Source organism: Cyprinodon variegatus, unplaced genomic scaffold (assembly GCF_000732505.1).
Source record: "Cyprinodon variegatus isolate N-32 unplaced genomic scaffold, C_variegatus-1.0 Scaffold2320, whole genome shotgun sequence".
NCBI lineage: Eukaryota > Metazoa > Chordata > Actinopteri > Cyprinodontiformes > Cyprinodontidae > Cyprinodon > Cyprinodon variegatus.
In genome coordinates this window covers 4268-11143 of record NW_015152773.1, presented here as the reverse complement: position 1 = coordinate 11143, position 6876 = coordinate 4268, and positions in this window count along the sequence as shown.

Genomic DNA, 6876 nt, shown 5'->3' with positions numbered 1-6876 from the left:
TATATATAGCCTATATACAGACAGAGAGAGATAGTATCATTTTGTTAAGATAGACCATATAGAAATATGTAGTATTTGAAAAAAAAAAAACAATAATCCAATTAATTGTGAGTCTGATACGTTTGTGAATTCTCTAATACTGAGATTACAGTGCCCTCTACAGGTAAAAAAATAGATTTTTTTTATTATTTTTTTTCTTTTTGTTCTCTATTTTTCTTTTTTCCTATGAACCCTTAGCTAAACTCCAATCTGAAACTGGTCTTGAGATGTTGTTATAGAGAGCATCACTCCTTCGAACAGAATCTAACACTTTAAGGTATTCTTTTTAATCGGAATACAATCTTCATATTTCTTGCTGTTGATCTGGTCATTTGGAGGGGAAAGGGAGGTATGCACTGTTATTGCGGTTGTGCACCTTAAGGAAAATCGTCTCTAGTGAGCCTTTCTGCATGTAAAGGTTCTTTTTTAGTGTAATATGATCGATAACAGAGGGTCAACCCTGAAAATGCTCCTCTGCTCCTCTACCTCTCTTCCTGCCCCCCCCCCCCCCTTCCTGTGCATTCAACTAGACTATGCTTCTTTGATTGCTTTTTTTTTGTACTTTATTAAACAATTTCAAAATTACAAAATAGGCACAAGTAAACATAAACTGTCAACATGCTGATGAAGATTCTCAGTCATCCAGATCATAGTCATTACGTAAAAGTAAAAAAAAAAAAAAAAATCCCTGGACTTGGTTTCCAACATTTCAAATCTTGGAAACCAAGTCCAGTGGATTTATTTTGTACTTTTACGGAATAAAGTGTCAACCAAAAATAGCCAAGCATTCCTTTAACCAGATTTACCATAGCCATATGAATTGCCTTGACTACAGACAGGAACTGTTTCTGTGGACAATTTAAGTAAAAAAAAATAAAAATAAATCTAGATAATCTAAAATGTCACCCTCTGTATCCATTAAGTGCACAGTGGCCTAAACTCCCCTTTCCTCCCAGTCCTTATAGTAAAATGATTTTCTCTTGTAGAATATATTATTTATTCCAAACAATCATATTATGTCGATTGAGATTGTGTTTGTATAGCATTTTCCAGTATATTGATATCTTTGTGTGCTAATCTGACAATTTAATGTGTAACTTTGAGGGATCAAAGTCACATTTCAACAAAAATTTAATTCAACTAACTCTGAAAAAGCTGAATAAGGAAACCAACCATTTTAATTAAATTAAAGAATTCATCACCTCAAAATCAATAACCTTCATCCCTCCCTGTGTTATTGGTTTTTGAATGTCAGTCTTTCTGATCAAATGCTGTTTATTATTCCATATAAAACTGTAATTAATTTGATGGATTTTTTTTATTGTACTGTTTGGTATATTTAAACTGTGTGCTTGAAAAATTCTTGTTGATATCCTCTCCATTTTTGTGAAGCTGAGGTTCTGATTGGCTAATTACAAAGTTAACACACCCTGATTAAATTTCCCAAAGCTAGATTGGCTGAAGAAGAAAGAGAGGGGAGTGGTGAGTTGAGGAGTAGATAAATATCATTTAATCTTTCCTCACATTCATCACTCCACCTTCAGATGAAACAACAGGAGAGAACCTGCAGAAGAAACTCTCTATTCCCTGAGATGTGAGAGAGCTGTGGTCCATTTCAATAAGCGGGTTTACTGAAAGCTGTACGTTTTCTAAACCTGGATTTAGAGAATGGTAAATGGTAAACTAAAATTTCAAACAAAATGACATTCATCCATCCATCCTTTTTCTGTCACGCTTCATCCATGCTGGGATAGAAAGGGGTGCTGATGTCTATCTCCAGCTGTCTACAGGCGAGTGGCAGGGTGCAACCCGGACAGGTCGCTACTCCATCGAAGGCAAAATTACATTCTTCATATCTAAAATAAACATTCTGGTGTTCGGAAATGTATTTCATTTTTCCTTATTCCCATTGGCACCAGTCATAACTTGTATTATTTTGACTATGAAGAAATATATGTCAGAACGGCCCCTTAAAATATTTAAATATTTCTAGGTATACTACTAAAGTAAGAGTTGCACTACTTCTTCATATTTCTAATCAGGTACAAGTAAAAAGTAACCTTTGAAGAAATTACTCAAGTAAGAATAAAAAGGTAGGTGGTAAAAAAAGCTACTTAGTGAAGAAAAAAAAATTAACAAATAAGCCTAGAGTACAAAAAACAAGAAAGTTTGTCTCTTAATGGTACATAGTTGTTTAGAACGACCCTGTTTTCATTAAGTGTATTCATAAGTGCTGCTGTTTTAATTCCCTGCCACAGACTACCAATAACGAAGGGATACAATTTAACATGCTTTTTAAGAGTGGACAGTGGATTTCTGAGTCATTTTCACTCAGAGTAAGTTTTTCCAACGGTGCAAAATTATGAATATGGACGTGGTTCATAAAACAGGTTTTGATAGCTTTCTTATAGCCAGAGGTTTTAAAACATCTTTTTAGTTACTAAATAATCAATGACCTAAATGTAACAACTGTTGAAAGGAGTGAAATGTAGGTAGATAGTCCCTGGTTGCTAGACTACAGTACTTGCCTGACTTATTGGAAAAGGATGTCTCTGGAAATTATATAAATAGCTTGGGTCAGCATATGCTGTCTGATAAACCAGGAACTTTGTAAGGGCTCTAACATAGGGTAACACTTGGTAGGTCCAATAACATAGAAACCCAGGTTGATTTCAGATTCAAAGCTTGAGAAGAAGGGAAGAGATGGGGGGGGGGGCTAGATTCCGGTAACACTGTTAAATACATCTTTTTATGTCAAATCTCGTTGTAGTTCATGAATGAAGTAAAACCTTGGTCTATCTTTATGCAATATTAAGAAAATATTTATCTTTCCCCAAAACCAAAATGTAGTAATGACTGTAAAATTATGTTTCACTGGTGCTTTTCCATATGTTTTCCACTCATAAGACAACTGACAAAGGCAGGTGTAAGATTCTTATTGTCCATATTGAGTAAAGTAATTGGTCTTAAGGTATTGTGGCATACAGCAATCAGCTGAGAAAGGATACATGTTTAACATGATGTAAATTCAATACTGTTTATGTTCAGTGTGGTGAAATTGTTTTCCAAAAAGGACAGGTTGTTTTGTTATTTCTAAATTAGTTATTGAACACTAGTCACTGTCTAATCTTGACCAGCAGAGGGCGCGTTCGCTACACAGTGTGTTCCCGATGCAGATGAGGCTTGAGACAATCTCACGCAATTCAATGTTTGTATTGCACAAATTATGGTGTTAAATTGCTGCCAAAAATTAGACGAGCGTCTTAAGGAATCACAATAGTTCAATTATGAATCACAACCGTCCATTTATGCTGGTTAAGGTTCTCAGTCATCCAGGTCATAGTCATTCCATTTCAAAGGTTTAGTGGGGTGCAAATCTGGTCCGGAGTGAAACTGGTCCTGTTGTTTAGGTCACTTTCTTGTTAAAGACATTTCCTGACTGTTTCTACTGCCTCAGGTATGCACGTGAAAAGAGAGGTAACATCAAAAGACATCAGGGTTTCTCCTGATACCATCTTTAAATGTTTGACTTTTAGGCCATGTGGTTTGTTCTGTAATGTGTTTTTAAACGTGTGAACCTTCCAGGGGATGACAAAAATTAGCAATACCAAACTCTGGTATGAGGCATCTCATCTTTTTAAGTTTAGTATATTTTGTACACTGTCACTGTTAAAAAAACAAAACGAAAAAAATAACTTAAACGGAATGTAACTGCAAAGGCACAAAAATAAGGCATAGAAGTGAACAAAACAACAAAAACTGTTGATTATATCCAATGCTATTCATAGCATGGGACCAATAATCTGTGAATATATTGGACTTTTTAATGTAAACTAATTTTTCAAAACTTACTGAAAAACTTGCTACATTAAAACATGTTCAAACATTTTTAAAACAAATATATCTTTAAAAAAATGATGAAAAATTAATTTTAATGTTCAAGTACAGTAAAATATGCATTAATATGAGCTGAAGGGTCATCATTAAAAAAAGTGGACATCAGCTTGACCTCCAACCCCCCATGTGTAGATTTGATACACTTGTGTTAATGATGAAAACTGTTGACAACCACTTAAAACTATTTGCACAATAATTGTTGACACGAATATGTGCAAAAACCTAAATTAAATGAAAAAAAAAGCAATTATTAAAGAATATATGATATGTAAAACATCAATAATGAACAAACCTCCAGTCTGGTTGAATCGTTGTTTTGCAATGTCTATGTTGACATTGAACATTTGTTGTTTTTCCCAGCATGTCTTAGTTTCCTCCTCCCAGTAACGTGGATGTTCTGAACTCACTTCATTCATCCATTCCTGTTTAGGAATGTTTTTCTGGGTTCTGCTGTCACAGTAACTGATCTGAACTCCATCCACCAACCCAACAGACACGTAGGAAGGGAAGTTTGGGATCCCAGAAGAGGCTGTGTAGAAATACTTCAGAGAGTGGGTCACTGTGAGGAAAAGCAAAGAGCTGGATGATTTATCATCATCTCTCTGTTGTTGAACAATATGGTCAAATCTTAAAAAACAATATATTTTTTTTATTTCAGTCAATATGAAAAAATTAATATCTGTATAAATATTATAAAAACCTCAGATAAAAAAAGCCCACAGCAGACACCTGTACCTTCCTCTGAAAATCATTTTTGTCAAGTCTGTGAAACTCCATGTTTTAAAATAACAAAATGTAATTAATTTTATTTGGTGCTACAAGCACAGCAGATATATTTTTCTTACTGTATTATACGTAGGGGTGTGGGAAAAAACTCGCATTGACAATATATAATGCTTTTCGGGTGCCCCATGTAATATTGACTATTCAGTTCCTAATATAATAAAAAAATATATTTCTACCTAAATCAATAAGGGAAAATGGGCAACCGCTGCACTGCCAGACTTGCTCATAGAGCTGTGGAGCCCTTTTGCTGTGCGGCGCAGCGCCATATCTCAATGCCTAATGATTCTAAATAATACTGAATCTAAAAAAAGTTTTTTTTTTAATTTAATATTATTGACTGCGCTGTCTGATGTAACATGATTACAAGTGCAATTATCCTGCCCTTTCAAAGTAAGCTAGCCTATGGAGCTAAAAGAGGAGTGCTGTTAGCAGTTAGCTTGGGAGAAATGGCAGAAGGATCATAAAAAAAGCTTGGTGAACAAACACTGACAGGAAGTCTAACGCTCTCATATGGGACTTTGGATTTTACGAAAGAGACGATAAGCAGAAGCATGTAACTTCCAAAACATGTTTTGTTGTGGCAGCCCCGACCCGGCAACATGACGAATGTTTTTAATCATTTAAATAGCTATCACCATATAGTTTATGACAAACTAACAAGAGAACAAATAAAAAGTCCTTCACCAGCTCAGTGTTCTGTGGCAGAATCACTTTACACAACGACTCCCTACTCTACTACATTGGAGAGACTGAAAGATATCAGTCTATTGCCCATTATCAGGCCAAAGGTATGTGTGAATACATTGGACAAATGCTACACTTTGTCATAAAGGCGTCATTTTGCACGAACTGTAGTGCCTGCTATATGCAAGAACTGTTGAATGAACTTTTGTAAGTGGACTTTTTCATCATCACCACAGATTTTGTGGTCTAGCCGCACAATTGAGCCTCACATCAGCCAAACAATCTACATCATAGATCACAAATTTAACTCAACTCAAAATATCTCCAAGGGTCCTTCTTGCCACGAGGCCACACAGGAGAAAACATCACTACTGGTCTGAAATACTTTATTGCAGCTTGGAGCTTAGAGGAGGTGAGGCTAGTCTGTCTGACTACAGGTAATGCAGCTATTGTCATACTAGCAGCTAGAGCAGTTAATTGGATGGATGCTTCTCCAGGGGTGGTTATACATTTAAAATAGACATATACCTAAAACCAATCAAACGTATAATAAGTTATCGTACCAGTATATTCATATACTGTGTGCAGAATTATTAGGCAAATTAGTATTTCGACTACATCATCCTTTTCATCCATACTTTTAGGGTTTATGATGGAGTGAAGATCAACTCCCAGACCTACTGCCAGTTTCTGGAAGACACCTTCTTCAAACACTGGTACAAGAAGAAGTTGCCATCATTCAAGAAATTATATTCTTGATATTCATGATTGATATACATGATATTCCTGTAGGATAATGCTCCGTCACACGCATCAAAATACACCACAGCATGGCTGGCCAGAAGAAGTCTAAAAGGAGAAAAAATAATGACATTGTTGGAGCCTATTAATAATTAGATTAATTAGTTTATTTTTTGCTAAATTATTAATATTAAAGATCTAAGGTTGTGTGAATGGTAGAGCTATTGTTTATTTGTTTATACATTGGTTTTGCTTTGACCCTTCTCCTTGTCAGTCCGCCTCCTGCTGAGATTAACAAGTAGAAGCAGCTGCTGAGGTGGATCTGATTGTTTGTTTGAAGGAGTGAGGAGTGCAACAGTTTTTTCACACACATCACTTAATGTTTATACTTGTATTTTTTGTAAGTCAACTCTGAGAATATTTCTGGGTTTTTTTATAAGTAAAGAAAACACCTGTTTTTGAAACAAGAAAATTCTCCACGAGTGCTTTTTGATTTGTGAGTCGAAAAACCTCCTCCTACAACTACTCTGGGCCGGATTTATCAAGATCCAATTTTGCGTGCAGTAATTTGCGCTCGCAAACTGGAATTTTGCGCGAGGGGCTGGACCATGGTTTGCGGGTGATTTAACAAGAGCGATTGCGTAACTGGTGGCAGGTGCAAAACTGTTGGAGACGGCCTATTTAAATGATGGTTTTGCGCGTTTTGTGGTTTGCGGCAAAGTAGTTTGT